This window comes from Styela clava, chromosome 6, assembly GCF_964204865.1.
Source record: "Styela clava chromosome 6, kaStyClav1.hap1.2, whole genome shotgun sequence".
Taxonomy (NCBI): domain Eukaryota; kingdom Metazoa; phylum Chordata; class Ascidiacea; order Stolidobranchia; family Styelidae; genus Styela; species Styela clava.
In genome coordinates, this window is record NC_135255.1 from 22,888,180 (window position 1) to 22,911,692 (window position 23,513).

Genomic DNA, 23,513 nt, shown 5'->3' on the forward strand with positions numbered 1-23,513 from the left:
TATTAAAAAAGGTTCAGCATTTAAATTGGGTAAAGTACTTTTAACTTGCTCAGGAATATTAATCTGAAAGTAACAATTTTAACATTTATTTTGGGGCTCCGTGAATAATAGTCAACCTTTTCAAGGGCTCCGCAACACCAAAAGTTTGAGAACCCCTGCCCTATGCCATAGATTTCCACGAGAGAGTTGAAGTTATGAATATCATGAGTACGATCTAGGAATCTGCATGCTGTGTGAATGAACTCTATTACGCGCCACATATCCCTAATTGGAGTTGGCAAGACTGACCAAACTTTATGAGAAATGTTACGATCGTGGCCGGTAATGACAAGATAGACCAAACAACACTTGGCCAAGAACAAAACCAGGAGTTACGTGGTAAATTAAATTGTGATGTTAAACACTTATAACAAAGATCGCACAGTAATACCTGTGGTGGAGTTGAGTCACAACGTTTAATAAATCCATATTTTTTAAATGATACCAGAGGCCTCGTACGTAAATTAATATTATACTTAGCTGTACTGTTTCTGCAGCAGTTGGCACATTTCCCTGTGTCATATATATTTCCTTGAAGATTCAAAGGATATTGCGGTTTATCTGGTCGTTGCGTTCGCTTTGGTATACGTTTGGTCGATGTCATTTGCAAAGTAGAAGTTTGTAGAATATCGGTGGCCGCTTTAATGTTCGACTCTGCTTCTAACGGTGCTAATGAACTGAAACTGAAATTTTTTCGCGGAATTGTTTGCTCCATTCCTAAACAACAACTTGGTGTATCATTAGCCGGTGCATTGTCAGCAGATCTTTAAGACGGGAGAAGAGCTACGTAATGTAAGTCATTAGATAAGTAACCAATATTAACCACTTGAGAAAAAGTGCCGAACGAACCAAAATGTTTCGTCCTGTCATCCCACAAACAAATTGTTATTGGATACAATGAAGCTATAGCATAAAAACAACACGTTTGAGCCCATTCACGAGCATTTCGTGTTAAAGAAACAAAGGTGGTAAATTCCGAATCGCGATCATCAGAATCGGTTTCTAATAAATCTCTATAAATATGTGGACGACTACCTAGTTCATCTGCTACGATTGACCTAAATTGCTCGATATTATTTGGTATATTAGATAAGCCCAAAGATCGCATACCATCTAGAATTTAAATGTAGGCACAGTGGCCTTCTCCAGTATTGTTTGATAAATGAAAATTGTTTAAACGACAGACCTGTTGAAGCCATACCATACCACCTGGATTATGAATTGGCCAATCGCGAAGTCCGTCAGTGCAAGGCGAATGAGCGGTTGTCGGCAACAAATCCCAAACTGTTTCTCCAAAAACTGGATAACGAGTCGATACTCGATATCGTTCTGTAAAAGTCCCAGTTTCCTCTACGTTCTCGTAAGTCGGTTCGGTGGAATTGTCTTCATTGCCAGTTGCCAACCATTGAAGCAATTTCCTTTCACCATTGCCTTCAACCAATGCTTTTACTCCACATGTTCTCACGTTGTGATTACGAGCGTTGCAGTAAGAGCATGGACGTCTAACGCGTTTACGTCCAACAATACCTGATAAATGTTGTATGTTAATAAATATTGAGGCAATATTGCAAAGTCTAACGCGAATGATATTGTATTTACATACCTTAAATCGTAGATTATCTTCAAAATATATAAAACACCCGAATGAATGCACTGCAATGCCGGCTAACTGCTTGAACTTCGTGATGCATTGTCAGTTATAAATGTATAACATAAAGGGGAAGTTTGAATAATAGCTCAAGGAGATCAATAGATTTAATGATATTAAGATATCACTCTGTAAAATGATGATATTGTAATGAGTACAAATTGGTAACAATATGAGCATTATTAAGGTATCGGTCAGATCGAATATGTCATTTAGCAAGATTACCGAACCGCCAAGGCACGAACGATGCTAGTTTCGGAAATGTTTGTCATTGTCCGGGTAAAGTACTTAACGCAATCTGTGGTTACCATATACAACTACATAAATGAAATGTTGTGGGCACCAGGGAAAAGTGATCTATCAGCAAGTTCGGATAAATAAAAGAAAAATCAAGTTGAAATAGAAAACATTACGAAATAATATATAGTTCAAAATTCTAATTATGATTTAAGATGCAATAAAATCAACATTTGACGCTATTTCTCAATACATCTGCATTGCCTATTGAAATATATGTAAACGGTCCGTTATTAGACAAAGAGAAATTTTTAAAAACTCCAGTAACAATGAAGTGAGAAATTCATTCACAAAACAATGAATATGGCAAACTTGAATCATAAAAATGCTGACTGACTATGAGATATTAAAAAATAAAAATTAAATCTAATAATTAAACAAATGATGTGGAGCTAAAACGATTTGATACAGCACGAATTTTATACCTTCAGAAACATGATAGCAACATTTGTTAACTGGTACGACGCTAGCATTACAAGTGTCCAAAATGTTTTCCAAAAGTATTTCTGAAAAAACCTGTAATTCCAACTTTTGTACCTCGCGTATACAAGTAAAATACTCTAATGCTACATGAATACTAAATGTAAATATTATTTTAATTTAAGTTAAAGCACACGCTTGCAAAATATCAAGTTAGATTTTGCTCGAAAGAATTAAAATATCAGCAAACACTTACCACATCATAATGGGTAACGCAAAAATAGCGATTTAAAACTCGATCACCTCGATCGTGAGAACATCAATAAAAACTTCAATTTGCACTAAGTTGAATTTAATCTTTAAAATGTAACTAAATACAGAATAAATTTTCAGTAGTAAAATTCACTGATTCATGTACGCAAAGAAATGTAATGTAAGCTAACTACAATCGCAATAAATAAAAATTTCAATTTGCACTAAGTTGAATTTAATCTTTAAAAGATAACTAAATACAGAAACAATTTTCAGTAGTAAAATTCACTGAATCATGTACGCAAAAAAATGTAATGAAGTACACCTATTAAATGATCCCATTATGTTCTACTATGCATACACATACTATGGCAAAATGTACTTGTATAAAAGATTGGTAACTCGAAATATTGACCGATATTACGCTTTTAAATAAGTCGGTTCTAAGTTATAATAACAATTTTTATCTAAGTATTGCTATGATCTGATCTGAGCACCTGTTTTCAATATAACAACTACAATCGCACAAACGTAAAATGAAACAGAAGATTAAAAAAATGCTATACGATTGAGCTATGCAAAAGCTATGTAACTGCAAAAGCCTAACGAATATATAATGTTACAGAGTGATGGAAATACATACTACATAATGATCAAAAAGCTAACAACTGAATTGCAAATACCTATATTCCGTTTGCGAATTTAGATATCTATATCCCTATTGATGGATCACACCTTCATTGCCTGACTAATATGTAATTCGTAAATTTTGAAGGTTGTCTATGTCTTGTCACATATGAAATATATAAGACTGTCGGATAGCGTTAAGAAGAATGATAGAACAATGAAAAACTTGGTAAAATATCGCGCGCGCACAAAAGAATTATTTAAAATAAACACATTGCGGGTGAAATGACGCCACGGAGATAAATTGAAGTAATCTGTAACCATGTATACAGGATTAACTGATTGTTAGACCATAGGTTCTCAAAGTGCTCCGTACGGAGCCCCAGGGCTCCGCGAGATAAACCCAGGGGCTCCGCGAGCTATTCTATTACTTTTTAAAATACCGACTTGGCTAATTTAAAACTATTCCTAGAAGCAGTAACAGCTTTAATAAAATTTGACAACAATATAGCCTAGAAATATGGCAAAGTTGCGAAATTAAAAAATGACATTATTTATAAGCAGGAGCGCAGCCAGGATTCTTAAGAGGGAGGAGGTTAAAAATTGGAATCGGAAATTTACGCGTAACATTCTTGGCGATTCAAAAAAAACGGATAACGAGATTTCTGTTGCGTAAAATATTCAATTCATGTCCGATGCGAGTATTTGAAGTATCTTATCGTAATAATTTAATTGTGCTCATCGTTATTCACGTTCGATTCGAGATTACTGTTAGTGTTAAGATTACTAAAATGAAAAAATACTATTCTAAAATAACATAAACTGCCAACTACAATTAAATTGGAGTCGTATTTTTGTGATCTTGGGATTTGTTAAACTTGATTTTTTCTTTCGCACTCGATATTATTTTTAAGCAACATATCGCCGTTTGAAAAATCACAAGGTCTTGGAAAAATACGAACGATTGAAATTTATTTTAGCGCATGCGGCTCCGTCGGTAGTTTCAGAATGGAAAAATGGTACATCGCGCGCATAATTAATTGACTGTGTTTCAATTTCGCAGTTACTACGATGCATAACCGAAGAAAACCTAACATAACACCAAATTTTGTGATTTACAATGTCTATAAGAGCGTTTTTTTCTCACGTGAGTCTGCTGAAACAAAACTTATAGTGCTATCTTCCATTTTGAGTTTGGTTCTAATATTTTAGAATGCCGCTTTTGAATCAAGAAATTTGAATTGCCGATTTACCTCTTTATTAACTATTATTTTTAGCATTTGGTCGGCGATGATTATAATATGGTTACATGTTTTTCACATTGAACTCATAATTCCCCACGAGAACGAAAATGCAATTATCGTCGTCATTGTGGAACAATACATGTATATGACGAAGGAAATTTTGATTCAGGGAGAATAAACACCTGCGTAAAGATGTTTGAGGTTTAAGTCTTTTGAGTCTTCCAAAAATGTCAAGAGGGGAAAAGATTCAACCCCTAATTTATTAATATGTTTGTCATGTGCCAAATTTACAGCTTCAGTATATTGAAATTTAGATTTATTTATGACTTGTATAACCTTATTAAAGGGTTTAGTATATAAATTGAGTAAAGTACGTTTAACTTACTCAGGAATATTAATCGGAAAGTAACAATTTTAACATTATTCTGGGGCTCCGTGAATAATAGTCAACCTTTTTAAGGGCTCCGCAACACCAAAAGTTTGGGAACCCCTGTGTTAGACAACTTTAGCGGAAAAGGTAACATCGACTTAGCGTAGTCTTTGCAACCCACTATGAATTTAATTCAACTTACAATGTGAATGACATATTACGTCATTGTCATGTAATATTGCTTGTAATATTTCAGTTAACCAGTCTTACCAAGGAATCTGAATGCAACGTCCTACAGTTCTAAATTAATATTACAGCGGTTCAAAGTGTGTTTTCATCTCAGAAAATGACGACCTGTAAAAAATTCATTATCTTTAAACTTGCCTGTTGTAGTTAGTGATTCAGTGTAATAATTCTATTTTTTAATTTAATTTTAAAATTGGTTTCGAATGCAATATGCACATATACAAAATAAAATGTCATTAAAAATTTTCACCAAAACGCCATAAAACGACTTCAATTGACGTTCTTATCAAATGATGTAGATAACTGCATATACTCCTTATTGTAATGGGTTATACCATGCGAGTATCAAATATTATTGTTTGTTGCATTCCATTGATATGGACCATTAATTTATATCACGGAGTTGAGATTAAAAATCGTATAAAACAATCGTATAATAACTTAGACGGCTAGAAAATGTACCCAATTTGTATACTAGCGTAACTATATACAACTGAATGAAAGCATTGTTCATTCATTTTAAGTAACATAAAATATAATACCGTTAAAAGGGAGTGAACATAACATATAATTAACGTCATACATATTTAGGTACACTGCGCAAATTTTCATAAAACCGAACGTGAATAAATACCTAATAATAAATACCTAATTCCTACCTAATTCAAAATATAAAACAGCATTCAAACATGCGAGTATTATTAGACTGTGAAATCTGTTGAAGCGTTCTCAAATAAGTTTTGTATCTCATGAAAGCTACTGAGAAGTTGTCTTTCAGATTAAAGAATCTATTCTGGAAGCGTGCAGGCTTTTATTTAAATATTAATGCGTTTTGTGTAATATATTGCCAGTCTGAGAGGTTGTTTTATTAAATTTTGCGGTTGAAAGTTCGAGGGAAATAACATTGAATTTAATAGAAATAATTGACTGTTAATTTTTTTACATACGCGGAACAATATTCGTATGAATCAATTGAAGAATGTCAGATACAAGAAGCATTGCTTCATTGACTGTTCAAATTATGTTCGTGAAACTCTTCAAGTTTCAGAATAACGACAGCTTTGCCATGAGCTGCTATGTTGTACAATGGTCTGGAATAGGCCGTATACGGGGTAAACGGAGCTCACGAATAAGCCGGTGTGATTTTAGGTTTCCGATTATTTCAGTAAGTAATAGATCCAAACTACTTGAGATTATATTAGAGAGAGATGAAGGACGCGACACGAACGCGTTTATACATTGTACTAAAACAGAGCTATAAAGTGTTGTAATTCATATACTTTAATTGAATAAAAATAATTAACTAACTGGCAATTATTTAGGCGAACAAATGTAAATAACAACTTGTGCTTGAGTACTATTATTTATCAATTTGGATCACACTTGGAATTCAGCTCGTACAAAGCTGTAATTGTCGTAAAACTGAAACAACTTCAAGTACGGTAAGCTTCCTAAATGTAGTTGAGTTACGACGTAAATATGTAAAGTAAAGTATATTAGAAAATCATTCCGTGATTATTACGTTGAGGTTTTTAGGGAAGTCATGTTGAAAAGTTTTAATAAAAGACATTTTCTAATAGCTTCTGATCGAAGCAACATGCGTATGAATCGATTGGAGAATTACAGTTTTAAATTCTGTAAGACTTTTCCTAACATATAAAATTATGTTTATAGATTGTTTGTAACACTCCAAATACTTACCTAGCTACGTCTGTTTTAATTATGGAGATGGATTTTCACGGCTATGAGCATTTGCAGAATGTGGTTGATTCTGAGTTCAAAGAAAAATCGATTGAGGAAATCGATAAGTTTCAAAAGCCAATGGAAGAGGGTTTCAAGATGGTAGGACAAATTCTCCATGCCAAGAAGCCAAATAAAGCGTTACTAGCAACGACCGTTCAATCGAAGAATCATTCCAAGAGATATAGCCACTCTAATTAACGGTAAACTAATATCGAATGCTTTATCTCAGATTCGGAATAAAAATGGCCGTTATGATGGTTAAAGCAAATTTGGAATCTATAGTCCTACGCTTAGAAGAAAAGCTCCAAATAGGTCAACATATCATTGTAATTGACCCGACATGTGATAGCGAATGGAGAGGTTTGCCAGTCATCAAAACCGCACACCCCCTTCTTCCTGCAACAACTCCACGGGTTCCAATCCTTGTGAAACTGCCAGTCGGGCTATTAGACACGACAAGCATGAAATCGTATTGTTTTGAAGTTGAACATATCAGAATAATTAAAGCCACTTTTGTGGAAAGCTGCGCCCACACTTACTGCGATGGTCGTTGTGGGACTGATTGTCCAGACAGTTTTGTTGAAAAACGAATGCTCGTTGCCAAAATTTGGATTGATATTCCGGGAATAGATGTTGATTGGCAACTATATAGTAGCAGGGCAATGACTATGAATTTTTTTGATCTGTCGTTGCTATCAGTGTCCGCTGCAGGAAAATATAAATATCGCACAATGCTGCGTTTTCTTAAAACTGCATTGAAAAGCCACAAAAGCTTCCGCATACTTGGTTGGTTCAGGCCGGAACAAAGTTCTTCTGATACGGTAACCAGCAAATTCAAATTGCACATCATTGATTTAAAGATACTGGGTGAGAAATTACCACAGTTTCAAAATGAGGCACCTGTGTCGGAAATTGTAAATATGTGTTTGTAGTCTTTTTTTGTGAAATAAAAATAGTTATCATGCTTTAATGGTTATTTCAATTAAGAATGAAAGTATATTAATTTAGTTGGGGTTACGGGGAGCTAAGCAAGACTTTTGAATTGAATGGAATGTTCGCAAATAAAGAGCGGTTTTTCCATATCACACCATACCATATGTTTTGAAGTGCGTGTTATATATACCTTTGCGAAAAGTTGGGGGTCATCAATAATAACAATAAGATCGGCACCGCATAAGCTTTGCGGATAACAACAAGATTTTAAGTTTCCTCAATTTTGATAAAAACAAATAACATCCCTAAATATCCTAAAGTACAGGGTGTTCGCTACAAAAATAACAAAAATTTGACACCCAGAACTGCAAATGGGTATTGTGAACGTCCATACCTTTTTATCAATTATTGATAGCGTGCTGACGGACGATTCAAACGAAAGCAATTTAAATCGTGGAGTTCATGAAATTGTTTGAAATATAATTTTGTCGGAAAGTGCAAAATTGATCTTAATTTGACTATTTTTTTTCTGCATCTAGGCGAGTTATGATTAACTCATGAAACACCGACGACTGGGAGCGAAGTTACTCTCGCGCCCTGAAGGTTCGCGGTGCCTAATCGATAGAACAAAAATGAAAAAAAAAAGTTATGGGTTTAACGTCTATAATTTTTAAACAACTATGGGTGGCCAATCGACAGAGATTTAAAACGGAAGCAGATGAAATCGTGAATTTATAAAAAATGTTTGAAATATGTTGTCAAAAAGTTCAAAATTTAATTCAATCTAATGATTTTTAATGTTTTTGTCTGCCTTGAAATGAGTTACAAACTTGAATTTTTTATTTTTTAGGGAATAATATATTTCCGATATTTATTGTTACCGAAGATATCCTTATGTTTTTTGATGAGACTTGAGATAATTGTAGTGGATATTTCATAGCCAAAGTTACAACTTCGTATTCCTGAGTTTAGTGATCGGATTTGGTAAGCGGCAATGACGTATTGATTAAGTAGCCTCGCAAATAGCGATCACATGACTGACGTTGCTAATCTGTTGTTACGCACAGCCGGTACTTATTGCGTGGCCATGTGCGTAAAATAACAAATACGGAAACGCGAGTGATCACTTTCTCAGCAGTAAGTAAGTCGAGAAGATAAGGTACTGCGAAAACTGTTGTAACGCAAGACGGGACTTTTAATTCACAAACTTGATTTGCAAAATTTATAATCATTAAACAAGTTGTTAATGTGAATAATAGGAATCTTATATAAAACACATCGACATAGAAAGCAACTAACCCGCAATGTCTTTGTTTTACGTCAAGTTATATTGTTTATTTTAGAACGACTTAATGGGCACCTTCGACAATGGGTCCAAATCACACTTATTTTTTCCACAAATTCACTAGTATATACCGCGGATTCTCAGTTTCACATTGTAGCATATGAGAAGTGCGCTCTATAACTACCTTTACATGAAGATGAAGGCTCGCAATCATATTTGTTTAGATCAGAACTATAGTAAATGTTAGGTAAAAAGTAAAATACGCTCTACTGGCACGAGTTGTAGTATTTCGTCACTCTAATAACCGAATTGCGTAAGTCATTTTTGGGCGATTTTGAGTTTTTTATAAAATAGGTGTTTATGTAATGCTGCGCACCTGTCTGTTCCGAAGTATGCGAACCAAGATGGCGGACATCGGGACGTAACATTGGTAACAGGTTAGGGTTAGGCGATAATTTTTTTTCAATTTTCCTTATTTTAGTCCTATTATCAGTTCGAAGACTAGCCAAGAGCCTCCCGTAGTATTTATACCTAAAATTATGGCCTAACCCTAACCTAGTACACATATTACATTCCGATGTCCGCCATCTTGGTTCGCATACTTAGGGAGCCCCGAGATTTTATTTTAAGAATTCCGAAACTCATAAAAATGGAGATTTAGTATGACATGTACATTTGTGCAATTGTTTCGTCATAATCAATTATCATTGTTACCGCAGGACTATTGTGACGTCACAAAGGCAAAATAACCTAAGCGAAGTACGGGTTCTAGCTTAGCGCGTATTATTTTGAATTTATACTACAGTATAGGCAGACATGCGCTTGTGATATTAACTGTCCGAGTCCAATTCACCTTGGCTGGTTTTTATATTTGGTGCATTGCTGCTTTATTCTTTATATTTAATCTTAGTCTTATTTCGGTGGATGTGCAGAACGTGTTATATCAATGAAATATATATTATAAAAAATAATGTAATTGAAACTGATTAGCTATTTTGGGGATTAGACATTGTAGATACTGAGAATTACATTCGTTTTTGGAATGTTTAATTTTCAAAGATCCAACGACATTCCGATGTCCGCCATCTTGGTTCGCATAATTCGGGAGCCCCGAGATTTTATTTTAAGAATTCCGAAACTCATTAAAATGGAGATTTAGTATGACATGTACATTTGTGCAATTGTTTCGTCATAATCAATTATCATTGTTACCTCAGGACTATTGTGACGTCACAAAGGCAAAATAGCCTAGGCGAAGTATTTTCCAGGTTTTGCATCTCGGATTCTAGCTTAGCGCGTATTATTTTGAATTTATACTACAGTATAGGAAGACATGCGCTTGTGATATTCACTGTCCGAGTCCAATTCACCTTGGCTGGTTTTTATATTTGGTGCATTGCTGCTTTATTCTTTATATTTAATCTTAGTCTTATTTCGGTGGGTGTGCAAAACGTGTTATATTAATGAAATATATATTATAAAAAATAATGTAATTGAAACTGATTGGCTATTTTGGGGATTAGACATTGTAGATACTGAGAATTACATTCGGTTTTGGAATGTTTAATTTTCAGGACTGGTACATATGGCAAAGTTGCAAAATTGCGTATTGCGTATTGCCAAGTCATAGACACATTTCTGCGTAAGTCACAGTGCGCCATTATGACGTCACTTAACTGCGTCATACAAATTAACTTGAATCCGGCTACGATCAAAAAATTGAACCATGGCAAATTATTGACTCTCAATGGCATAACAATATCATCAGGAAGTTTTTTACGTTTTTCTCAGAACTGCTAAAAATGACTTACGCAATTCGGTTATTAGCGTGACGATTTTTAATAGTCAGTGCTCATTAGTTTCATGTCGGCACCCTCAGTTGTCTGAAGGTTGTTGCCTGATGAAGTTAGCTATCACCATTAACGAAATACATTTACGTTATGTATCATCGCGAACACACGCCCTACATAGGCGTCGGAAAGTAGTAAAATTGCAATTTTTATCAGGAAGGTACTCAAATAATAAAAACATCACATGAACACAATATTTTAAATTTTACAGGGACTAATAAAAGATGTCCGTAATATTGAATGATTTGAATCGAAAAGGTTTAGCACACGTTAAAAGTATAGTACGCGATGGCTACGCAGAGGTTAGTTTGGACGACATCAAATTGTTAGATGAAGAAGACAAGAAACTCAATATCAAAATTATCGGTGATATTCTGCATGTTTCAGTTCCTGCGCAAAGTTTAAAGTCGGAAAGCCAACGGAAATTTGGGGGATCAGCGAACATCAAATGGGATGATGAAGACTATCATCGTTTAAATTACATCAAATTTGGTCATGACATCGCATGTGTCGTCGCGCAAACTTCGATGAAGTCTGTTGTTACCTTACGACTTGAAGAAACGCTTTCAATTGGGAAGGCATGTATTGTTCTTGAACCAATTTGTGTACGGTTTTGGGGTTATGTTCCCGTTCTTCGAACAAGACATCCAATTCTACCAGCACCAGTAGAATCAAACAGTTCTATATGTGTGAACTTACCAGTTGGCAGATTGCTGCGAGGAGCGATGAAACCTTTTTGCATATACCAGGAACGTCTCAAAGTTCTGAGTGTTTGGTTAGTTGAGATTTGTTTACACGAGTTATGCGATGGCCGTTACGGCAAAAACTGTCCAAGCAGCAATTCTGGTTGTGAGCTTGCTCCCGCGGTTACACTAACATTGGGTGGCACGTACAACACCGTTACTGCTTATATAAGTGGTCAGTTAGGACTGCTAGTATTCGACAGAGAATATTTATTAAATAGTTCTTATCGAAATTACTTTGCCATGGGTAAATTTCTGAAGTTGGTTTTGACGCAGCATTGTGGTTATGAATTAATTGGATGGATCAAAGCCGAAGACTTAAAAAATTCCGGAATGCTTTGCCAGGTTACTATTAGTCTACTTTCTGTCATCGGCTGCGACCTTCCTCGTTATAATATACAAGAAGAGGCAACTTAATATTGCGCACACACGGGATCGATATGATCTTTTAAATTTACGAACCAAGTAACGGGTCCTAGATTTTAAAAAACATAGCTGCAGAAGGTTGTTTTGATAACAGGTCATTACCGCATTATAATCAAAATGAGAATATTATGTAGCTATTTGTTAATATGTGAAGTTTTTCTTAGAACTGCTAAAAATGACTTACGAAATTCGGTTATTAGCGTGACGATTTTTAATAGTCAGTGCTCATTAGTTTCACGTCGGCACCCTCAGTTGTCTGAAGGTTGTTGCCTGATGAAGTTCGCCATCAACATTAACGAAATACATTTACGCTATGTATCATCGCGAACACACACCCTACATAGGCGTCGGAAAGTAGTAAAATTGCAATTTTCATCAGGAAGGTACTCAAATAATAAAAACGTCACATGAACACAATATTTTAAATAGATGTCCGTAATATTGAATGATTTGAATCGAAAAGGTTTAGCACACGTTAAAAGTATAGTACGCGATGGCTACGCAGAGGTTAGTTTGGACGACATCAAGTTGTTAGATGAAGAAGACAAGACACTCAACATCAAAATTATCGGTGATATTCTGCATGTGGCAGTTCCTGCGCAAAGTTGCTAAAAGTATAGTACGCGATGGCTACGCAGAGGTTAGTTTGGACGACATCAAGTTGTTAGATGAAGAAGACAAAGAAACTCAATATCAAAATTATCGGTGATATTCTGCATGTGGCAGTTCCTGCGCAAAGTTTAAAGTCGGAAAGCCAACGGAAATTTGGGGGATCAGCGAACATCAATTAGGATGATGAAGACTGTCACCGTTTAATTTACATCAAATTTGGTCATGACATCGCATGTGTCGTCGCGCAAACTTCGATGAAGTCTGTTACCTTACGACTTGAAGAAACGCTTTCAATTGGGAAGGCATGTATTGTTCTTGAACCAATTTGTGTACGGTTTTGGGGTTATGTTCCCGTTCTTCGAACAAGACATCCAATTCTACCAGCACCAGTAGAATCAAACAGTTCTATATGTGTGAACTTACCAGTTGGCAGATTGCTGCGAGGAGCGATGAAATCTTTTTGGATATACCAGGAACGTCTCAAAGTTTTCCGAGTGTTTGGTTAGTTGAGATTTGTTTACACGAGTTATGCGATGGCCGTTACGGCAAAAACTGTCCAAGCAGCAATTCTGGTTGTGAGCTTGCTCCCGCGGTTACACTAACATTGGGTGGCACGTACAACACCGTTACGGATTATATAAGTGGACAGTTAGGACTGCTAGTATTCGACAGAGAATATTTATTAAATAGTTCTTATCTAAATTACTTTGCCATGGGTAAATTTCTGAAGTCGGTTTTGACGCAGCATTGTGGTTATGAATTAATTGGATGGATCAAAGCCGAAGGCGATGACTTAAACAATTCCGGAATGCTGTGTCAGGTTACTATTAGTCGACTAGCTTTTTTGCTCCGTAACGGCGCAGTCTATTCCGCCGGCGAATCAGTTGATGATCAGTTAATCGCTACGATGACAAACAAACGAATCGAAGATTTTATGCGATCAGAGGTGTTTATTCGGCCCATGTACTATTGTGATAACTAGGCACTGGGCGAACGATTGTGCCATTGGGCGATTTGAATTTCAATCTCGCAAATTCGGCCGCATTTAAATAATTACATCATAGTCGAAAATCACATGTTCACTTTTGATCCAAATATTAACTTCCAGTAGAATTATATATCACTGTAATATTTGTTTCTAGACGAGGTGCATGCTCTGGCGCCTTTGTTTGATACCCCAACAAAAAGATGTTCTCCAACATAGTCATCCACCCCGCGCCGTTTCAGAAGTTTGCTTGGAAGGGCCTCCTCAAAAAAGCTCTACATGGAAAACGTGCCACGGAGAAATCACAAGGCGTTATATCGAAGTGTATTATCTATGACATCATCTTCAACAGTAAAGAGGATGAAGTATATGCGAGAGAAAATGGTGCAAGGCCAACCACTTGGGTGGGTTGCGATAGGAACGGGTGCGACATTTTCGTTTGGTTATTAACGTCTTTGCTACCGACGTTTCTCCGTGCCATTCTCCTCAACGCCAATTTTTTAGGTAATATTAATTTGAATCAAAATATTTACATTGAATGCTTAACGAGGACACCAAAAACGTAATTATCCAAAACGTATCTATATTTGAAAAATGCTTAAAAAAGTGCTACAAATTTTTATTACCTATCGATATTTATTTCCATATTAATATATTTAGGTGAAGAGTATTCCAAATCAAATCTTTTTACAATGGCAACATGTGAGAAAAACTCTTAAATTGATCTTCAATGATAAAAATTTTTTGAAAAAAAAAATTAGGAGAAATTGATTTTGCGTATCTTGTTATTTTTTTTTATTTTTTAAGCAGAGATTTGCTCTGTCACCAACTCCATCTAGCGATCAACCTATAAAATAGTGGTTGATTCATCAGATAAATCTGATTGGTAATAGTGTAAAACATGTCATAAGTGTTTATTAGGGTATATATCAGGCCAGGGTGGTCCAAGGTTGTGGGCTCCGCTCCGCAATAGTATCAACAGTGCAGTACAGAACAAGCACTTCTATTGTGTAAACACATAGTTATCAGGCATTGTCAACCTAGGCTAATGGAATCCGCATTTGATTTAGTTTTCTATCATGCCTATATTGTTAGCATATATTCCCAACCAAAACAATAGAAATCCAGGTAAGAATTTAGACTGCCAAGCACATCATTCAACTCTGCTAGATGCTTCAGCTAGCCATCGTACTAGTCAATTCGGTCACAGTAGCGATATACCAACAATTTTTCTGATTTATTTTATGAGATGCAATTTAAAATACGATATTTTGATTACTCTCCGAATGCGACGCGGGCCACAGATAATGAAGCGGCGGGCCACATGTGGCCTACTGGCCTGGGTTCGGACCACCCTGTATTAGGCAGTATACAAAATTTATTTTTTTGTTATCGACGTCGTAGAATTCAAGAAAGCCATTAACGATTTAACGCGAAAAAATGCACAGCCAGATTCAACTATCGGATGTCTTACAACTCCAAATATCAATGATCTATTTTTTATCTACTGTCGTACAACATTCAACCCTTGTATATCGTTTATAAGTATAAGAAAGTAGTCTTATCTGGTAGGGAAGCAAGCTGGTAAGAAAGAGCCCGTTCCCTGACTTAAGCTCTATTTAGTTCAAGACATCATCCTCAATAAATAAGTGACGATTCGACTATTGAATGCAGCCTTCTTTATTAGAGTCAGACCATCGAGCAACTCAACCGACACAATCAAACAATCGAATCCGAGCGATCAAAGACGACAAAGAGAACGCATAAACTAACGATCAAATTTCATATCCTATAAAGTCGCAGAAGAGATTCATACTAGTCTAACATTACTCCTACCCCTCAGGTACATACATCAAACACGTCCAACCTGTACATTGGAAAATAGACCTGCTACAAAAGCTATCCACAAATCCGTCCAATCATTTAAGACCACTGCGCCAACATTGTTTAGTAAAAAGCTGCATTAGATAAATCAGTGATTGAAAATATGAGAGATTTGATTAATACAGATGCATTATAACCGTATTATTACCTCGAATAGGCAGTGTTATTAAATTTTGCATCTAGCGAAAATGAAATGCTTTCAGCGTCAAGGATATTCTTGATCGTTAGGTCATATGATAGGATTTACATATTTATCCCAGAGGAGCGGATATAACATAGAAATGCTTTTAGTCAAAATATTTTATAGTTAAATTGAAGACTAGTGAATTTATTTGAACTATGCATCAAAAGCTAGAATTCAATAATTTGGGTCTATTAGAACAGTGCCATTAGAATGGCAAAAGGATTTAGTGACAAAATCGCTGGGGGATTTCAGGACTGTGCGTTTGCCACCACGGCGCTCGAGAGAAATCTCAAAATGTAGAGGTGTGTTTATCATTATTCAGTAATGACGTACGAAACTGCAAGGTTTGCTTTGTGAAATAATTGCATGAAAAAGGGGCTCTGAATAAGTCACAAAAACGCGTATATTTTGCCAAGAATGTATTGTAAATCTTTGTGCAACTCGAGATAAAAATTTCCACACGCAATTGCATATAAAGGAAGAATTTGAGTTTAACATATTCGCTCTTTCATTTTTAAGCATGTATGTGTCGTAATGTTTTTACTATCAATTAATTGAGTACAAATTGAAGGGGCCCTGAATAAGTTACAAAAACGCATATAATTTGCCAAGAATGTAGCGTAAATCTTTGTGCAACTCGAGATAAAAATTGCCACACGCAATGGCATATAAAAGAAGAATTTGAGTTTGATTAATATAATCGCTTTTTCATTTTAGAACAAAAAAGACTTTCTCTTTATAACAAGCGAATTTTTGTGTCCATATCATTATTTCACTTCTCTGTGGATCACGAAAAGTTATGGCAGGAAGGCGACAATGTACCGAATTTGATGCTGATGAAGCTTTGTTTCGTATTTTGGAAGAGTCGGACGTGGACGACGATAATTATGAAGACAGTGATATGTCATCATCAGAAGAGGAAATGATAGATCGAGACTCAGGTTTGAAAGCTTTTTTTTGTACATACACATTTGTGACTATTTATTTAACCTAAATTTGACATGTCGTTTTTCAATTTTCAGACTCTGAATCAGATCAAACTACACCGATGGCCGATATTCCATCGACTTCAACGAGCGTGCCACTACCAAAGCGTGCAAGAAAACGTGGGAGACCTGTTGTTGTTTCTCCTCCACAACCAGAGTTCAACTGGGGGAAAACCCCACCCAAAACAACAATACCCCAATTCGGAGAAGCAGCCGGTATTCGAAGTCGGGGTATTTCTCCCACCTCCTCTCCTTTAGATTGCTTCATGCAGTTTTTTACTGTCCAAGTAATCAACCTCATCGTGGATATGACAAACCTGAACGCCGAAAAAAAGCTTCAAGGTATGTAAAATTTTCAAGCAATAAAGTATTTGTTCCTGACTAGTATTCACCTCTAATATTTAATTTACGTTTTCAGACATCAACGCTCTTCGTGTAGCCAGACAACTTTCTCCTCAACAATTCAATCCGACATCGTTTGAGGAGATGAAAGCATTTTTGGGTCTCACTATAGCGATGGGAATCGTGAAGCTGCCGCGTCTTTCTATGTATTGGCAGCAGAAACACTGGATTTTCAGTGTCCCGTCGTTTGCCAGGATCATGTCGAGAGATCGATTTTTGTCTATTTCACGATTTTTGCATTTCTGTAACGAAATTGATGCCCCATCGCGCGATGATCCTGCCCCAGAGACAAACTCTACAAATTGAGACCTCTTTTGAGTATTATTGAACCAAGACTGCTTTCTGTTTACACACCTCGCCGAGAAATTTTTATCGATGAATCCCTTATTTCATTCAAAGGGAGAATCGGCTTTCGCCAATTCATAAAATCAAAGAGGGCGCGATTTGGAATGAAAGTTTGGGTCCTGGCCGAATCCAAAACCGGATACGTCTCCCGTATACAATTGTATACTGGGAAAGACCCCAACGCTCCGGCGGAGGTGGGCCAAGCTAGCAGAGTCGTGAATCACCTCATCGCTCCATTTGAGCATCAAAATTATCACCTATACGTAAACAATTTTTACTCTAGTCCCGAGCTGTTTACTTCATTATTAGAGCGGGGGGTATTCGCTTGCGGGACAATACGGTCCAACCGGAAAAGTTTTCCAAAAGAGCTCATAATCAAACGCATTACCAAACAAATTCCTAGAGGCTTCACTGAATGGAAAAGCATTAGGCCAATTACTCGCCCAATCGATAATAAAGCGGTTTATTTCCTCTCAACAATACATAGTCCAGATTATCCGTCATCTTACGACGGTTCAAAATCTGTCAAAAGAAGAGGTGGAAGAGCCGGTTCTTCCGCGGGGTTAGATGTTCTATGTCCACCTCTTCTGAACGACTACAATTCTCATATGGGTGGGGTAGACCTATCTGATCAGATGCGGAAATACCACAATTTGACTCGAAAGTCAAAAGCGTGGTATAGGAGGGTATTTTCGTACCTGTTGGAGATATCCATGCATAACGCAAGAGTTGTGTGTGAATCCGCATCTGGTCAGAGATGGCAGGGCTTGGAATTTAGGCAAATACTAGTAAATGAACTAGTTGGAAATGTTCGGACAAAAATGAAACCAGCACGTAGATCTGAAGAATCCGCGGGGACCCCCCGACTACAGCTAGGCCATCACTTACCTAGGAGTACTGGTACGCGATGAATTTGCTTTGTCTGCAGTAAGCGCAACCAGAAAGCCCCAAGCGACCAAAAGTAGAAAATGTAACCCGAACAATAGTAATCTGTTCAGAATGTGATGTGTATCCAACGGCAAAACCTGTTTTGAGGATTATCACAAAAAGGTCGAATATTGGCGGTAAACTCTCCACGTTTTATTGCTCTGTAAATATATGTGTACATATGTGTGTGTGTTTGTGTTATCCTACTATTGTGATATTTTGTGAATGTAAATGTGTAAATAAATGTCTACTATATACAACGAATTTGTGTTTACCTGGCAAGAAAAAAATTTGAGAGAGCAAATCAATCATTATCACAGAAAACACAAAGAAACAAGCCAAGACGGTTTAGTACTACAGATGAGTAATCGACAAGCGATGCGATTTACTTCAATATATCGCGTCTGGAATGTGTCATGTGGTTCAGTCATGTCTCATTTGAATACTGACGTAATGCGCTTTACGATAAAAAAGAGATATTGATAGTTTCTTCTTTGAGGTTACTATAGGTCGCAGACTTAGAAAACTTCTTCGACAAAAATTTTTGAATTTCTCTCTTTTTCATGTCACGCGCCGAAAGCATGATAGGCAAGACGTAGCGAGCGTTGTTATTCAAATGGCCATGATAAAGCCGCTTTCAAGGACACATTAAATGATGTTTTTGGCATTTTTGGTTAGTGAAATATTGAAAAAATTATAGAAGGGTGTCAAAATGACCCAGGAACACCCGAGATCATTAGGTTAAGCGTGTATGTGTCGTGATGTTTTTACTATCAATTAATTGAGCACAAATTAATAAATACCTTCCCGTCTTTTTCATTAGAAGCGTGAATATATTTCAGAATAACGAGTTAATTACAGTTACTGCATGTTGGATGTTTTGTCACATTTAATCGGGTTTAAACAAACTTTAAATAATTGTGAAGCATTTTGTGCATTCATCTGGGTATTATTTTGAACATGGGTTTGGTTCCACAACCCGGCATTCCAGATTATTCGACGGAACTATACAACCGTAAGGAACTATACAACCGTAAGACGGGCTATTACTCCCAAACTATGACTCGGGGTCGATTCCAGATGACATATCACACCATGCTCCATGTTTGAGATGTCGACGAGAATTACCGGTTCAATGGTGACAAGATAGAGCCGATAATACAAAATCTTGTGTGGTCTTTCCAAAGGCATTCGCTCCATATCAAGAGCTTTCATCCGACGAATCGATGATGGGTTTTAAGAGAGAGTGTCTTTCAGACAATATGTGCCCCAGAAGCCAACAAAATGGGAATTATTAGCGAGAACATTGGCTGATCCATATACAGGGTATATGTTGAATGTAGCACATTATTATGGACGAGATGAAAAGAATGAACCGATAGCGCATCTTACTAAGACTGCAACTACTGTTGTAAATTTGCTCCAGCCGTATTTGGACGAAGGTCATCACATGTTTTGTGATAGATTCTATACATCACTACCACATGCGGAAAACTTATTCCGTAGAGAAATCTGCATCACCGCGACATTGCATGCAAACAGAAAAGGTATTCCACCAACAATGAGAGCCAAGCAAGAGAATTTCAGAGCCATGAAGTCGGGCAAAATAGTACTTCACATCTGGACTGACAAACATCTCTTTCAACATTTCACAGAGGTGACAGTATGATTAGCAAGAGAGTTCGAGGTCGGAATGAAGTGATAGAAAAGCCTCTTTAGATCGAATCTTACAACAGACACATGGCAGGCGTTGACCTTGCTGATCAGTTTGCTTCATATTATATCTTCACCCGTAAATCAAATTGGGGAAAAAGATGTTTTTCTGGATTTTAGATGTAGTATGATCAGTGGTGCAAAACTTTTAAGTGGTCCGACACCACTTGAGTGGTGCCAAGTGATGAATCTATCACTCACACCAGGCAACTGTATCAGTGTAGGCAATATTAATCATTTGGACGACATTTTTTACAATAAAGTTCTGAATAATTGAAAGGAACGCAACATCGATAAACAACCAAATTTGCCTTCAGGCAAGATTAGTTTTAAAATAGTTTTAATGGTCGTCAGATGACGATTTTAATAATATAATTTGGCCTTCTGGCGTTCACATATATAACCGGAATAATTAGCTTATGTCTTATGGAATTTTTTATAAACATATCCCCATGAAACTATTCCGCAGGGCATAATTTACCTTTCACAAAATGTATATAAGCCTGTGAAACATCTACTTAAAAAAAACCAACGGTGTTCTTCCATTGTTTGGTTCAACAACTGAACTGAACCAGAATAAACAAATATACACCCACAGTAGTATTGTATTGTATCCTACAATACTAAGATAAAAATCAGGCCGACTTGGGAATCTAACTATAACTGGAAGCTAAACAAATGTAAAAAAGGCAGTGAAAAAATCGTACAAATCACTTCAAATATCTAAGTCAGCCGAATTTTTCCAATGAAGGAATTGGAAATACGCAAGTCGTGGACTCGTAGTCAACCGAACCACGCTACCCAGAAAGAGTACACAGCCATACGCCGATTGAATTTTCTCACGCGGAAGACTAACATACTGTCTGTCATTCATGCAACATGCTGGTTACATAGAAGAATAGTAAACTTCATTTATAAGTGACATAGCCGTGAAACTACGGCCACAATACAGGCGGTGCGTAGATTTTGAGATTTACTAAACTACAGTCAAACAATTACTGCCTACAGCAAACAAATACCAGTTTTTTCATGACATAATCTTGAAAAAAGACGCGCAATAAGCAAAGAGCGGGATCGAAACTGAATAGGCATCCATCGCTAAGCAGTGCAAAAACATTTTCTGAGTTAAACTACTTGTGCTTGAAATCTGATCTATTAAACAACGTATACTTATCTTGTACGTACAATCTTCCAGATTCATTGTATCTCGCTGAAATCCAGTCATTTACCATTCTGTAGCACGAAAGATATCCTTGCCATTCCTCCTGAAATCGATAACGAAGGCATTTATGTTACATTGCAATGTTAAATTCATCAGCAAAGTGGAGAAATTTAAGCAAAAATACTAAAGACTACTCATTATGAAAAAATGCAAATAATTACCTATCACATGCGAAATACTGTAAATCACAAGAATGGCTTTATATTTTCCATTTCTTCCTGAAAAAAGACGCCAGAATTATGTTATATTACAATATGAAATTGGGCGGCAAATCTCAAGAAATTGAACCAAGGTATTATATATTACTTAGAAACAGATAATAGACATAATTACCTTTGCATCTTGCAGGTAAACTATCGACAAAAGCTGATAAGAATGCCGAAGCTACAAGCGTCCAAGGCGAGACTCCACCTGATCTAACTGGATGTGAACGCAAGGTCGAAGCTGAACAGAACACGTGTAACGATTGCATTATGGGTAATTGCGCTTGGAGTCTTATGGATGACTGATATATTCGGAACGCAAATATTCAAGGATTTAACACGGGGTTTCTCTACAAACATTCAAATTTTGCTTTGGTAACTAGACAGAATCAACCTTCAATTGCACAATTTTTGATCCATGTTTTGTCCAATCTACCCCTATCTTTCTACTTTTCCGAAGCTTCTTAAAGTATTCCAACCACACGACTAGATTCGGAGGTAGAACAAGAACTTGTTCTCAAGATTTCTAAGAAGTGTTTTCCACCCGCGACCGATCAAAAATACACCCAGTCGGTAGTTCTGGGATCAAATACTCTTGCATCGAAGAGGCGGTTGCAATACACTAATGCAAGCACCTGATCTGTGTCTGCCAGTGGTCTCCAAAATTAGGACCTAGCCTGAAAATAAGACTCCCTCCCCTTAGAATAAGACCTAGTCGAAAGTGAATAACGTGTTATATAAAAGTAAACAGATATCGATTCTCATATTCTGTATCTTTGAAAATCTCGTATTTCTCTACTTTGTAATTTTGTTTCAGATAAATGATGAAGAAATATAAATAACGTAGTGTTATTTTTCGAAAGAAAATTGAAATAGGATCCTGTCCTTTTTTCAGGGAATCAATTAGCCATTACCGAGCTATATTGTATTTCAATAAAGAAAGCTACTTTCTGTTATATTCAATTCGTTAGCATTGTATAAATCTACTTCGAAATCTTCATTTAATGAGTGGCATAAACTGTATGAATATACCATTGATTTACATGAATTTTCACAATATTGGATCCTTTTTTAATAAAGTTAATGAATCAGACACTTACAGTATTTGACTTCGCAGTAATTTGAGTTGTTTGTCGCTATCAAATTTGGGTTTTACTGTTAACAAGGAAACTGTGATGAACAGAAGAATCTGCCTTACCCATCAGTCGGACATGCCGACACGTTATTTTCCATATTTGCCTGAAATAGCTACGATCAGAAAGAAGTGAAATACCATGAGTGTCCAATGATATAAATTCTATTAAATAATGTGCAAATCTAGTAAAATGAATGTAAAAAAAAAACGAGTAAATTAAATGTTTTAATGAAGATTACGCATCGGATCAATGCAAATTTACAATCTATTATAAATGTTGCAAACCACATCTGACCGAAAACATAAAAATAATGGCTTTTTATTTTTTTAGAATATCGATACTTTTGCGCTATCAAATCGCAATTATATAAGTAAATTTATTTACAAATTAAAAAAGACGATTTTGTTTCAATAAAAAAAAAATTGATTTATTCTGATTCATGCCATAAAACATTATTACGTAATTTTCAGGTTCGTGTCTTGGTCTGTCAGACTTGTCTAAGTTCAAATCCTTATCTAAAGGCATGTCACCATTTAGTTTTATCTGGAATGCAAAGCCTGAAGACGCGTTGATTGCGCAGTAAGTGAAAAAGAGATTCGGTAAAAATACGTAACCTATTTTTAAATATTACAATTAGTTAATTATGCTTGTTGTCAATGTCTCAAAATTCATATATTTGAAGCAAGTTTGTGACGAGAACAATTTTCGGTACTTCTGATGTATGCGTACCAACATGAACCCTAACCTGGTACACAACCGGAGTTCGGGTTGTGCGCCATCTTGGTGCGTAT

The 23,513-nt window shown here is 36.2% G+C and overlaps 1 protein-coding gene and 1 long non-coding RNA gene across 4 annotated transcripts in view; both read right to left on the minus strand.

Moving 5' to 3' along the window:
• Positions 1-23,513, minus strand: part of LOC120331618 (uncharacterized) — an 84,746-nt gene that overhangs the window by 20,075 nt on the left and 41,158 nt on the right. The window lies entirely within an intron of this gene.
• Positions 1,430-21,855, minus strand: LOC120331384 (uncharacterized). Of its 3 annotated transcripts, XR_013476862.1 has the most exons (5): positions 21,717-21,855; positions 21,545-21,601; positions 21,347-21,426; positions 1,643-1,816; positions 1,430-1,566 (listed from the first exon to the last, which is right to left on the minus strand). It is a non-coding gene; the product is annotated as an uncharacterized LOC120331384 (long non-coding RNA). The 3 variants fall into 3 exon arrangements; XR_013476863.1 differs by lacking the exons at positions 1,430-1,566; positions 1,643-1,816 and adding an exon at positions 5,027-5,251; XR_005567957.2 differs by lacking the exons at positions 1,430-1,566; positions 1,643-1,816 and having other exon boundaries at positions 21,109-21,426.